The following is a 995-nucleotide window of genomic DNA, read 5'->3' on the forward strand; positions in this document are numbered from 1 at the left end:
CATAAAGAGCTCCAGATGAGACTGGGGATGTAGCTCAGTGGTATTGTGTTTACATGGGAAGGAGAGAGCCAGAGCCAGAGCCAGAGGCGAGATTTACATTGCTTCCCCTTGTTAGATAAACAGCAGCTACAGCGCACTCCAGTATACTTTCCAATAGTCTTTGGTTTTTTTTGTTTTTTGTTTTTTGGTAGGCCAACTAGGGGTTGGGCCCAGGCTGTCACACATGCTAAGCAAGCCCTGTGCCACTGAGCTATGTCCCCACTACACCCCTTTTTATTCTATTTTTGAGACAGGATCTCACTTTGTAGGGCAAGCTAGCCTCAAGCTCACAGTAACCCTCCTGCCTCAGCCTCTGCGGAGTGCTGGGACTATAAGCATGTTGCCACACCCAGCTTCCCCCACCCCCGCTTTTGTTTGTTTATTTGTTTGTTTTGTTTTGTTTTGTGGAACTGGGGATTGAACTCAGGCCTTTGCACTTTCCAGGCAAGCACTTATTCTACCAAACCATCTCCCCAGCCCTCCTCTCTGACACAGGGTCTTCCTAAGTTTCTGAGGCTGGCTTTGAATTTACTGTCCTCCTGCTTCAGCCTCCTGAGTTTTGGGGACTATAGGCCACTTGTCTGGGCTTTTTTCTCTTCAGTTAACTCTCAGGTTGTGGCTATGTCAGAGCCACAAGACATTTATCAACTTCTTTTGCAACCAATGTGGCCATGTGATTAAGCTCTGGCCAAGAAAGATGAGTGACCTGCTAGAGGGCTTTCAGCAGGTCTCTCTCTGATGAGAGACACACACTTTCCTTTCCGGTTGTCAAGTGTGGTCTGGAATGTGAATGATATAGAGCTCTAGGCCTAGTGTTCATGAGGATCAGGGATGAACCAACAGTTTATCTGAGAGAGTCACAAAGGCACACATCCAGCCCTAGACTACCCACGTCTGGATCTCTCTGTCTCTAGGTCTGTCTCTGTCTTTGTCTCTGCCATGTTCCACAGATGTCC

The sequence above is a fragment of the Octodon degus genome, unplaced genomic scaffold (genome assembly GCF_000260255.1).
Source record: "Octodon degus isolate 3935 unplaced genomic scaffold, OctDeg1.0 scaffold00010, whole genome shotgun sequence".
Classification (NCBI taxonomy): Eukaryota; Metazoa; Chordata; class Mammalia; order Rodentia; family Octodontidae; genus Octodon; species Octodon degus.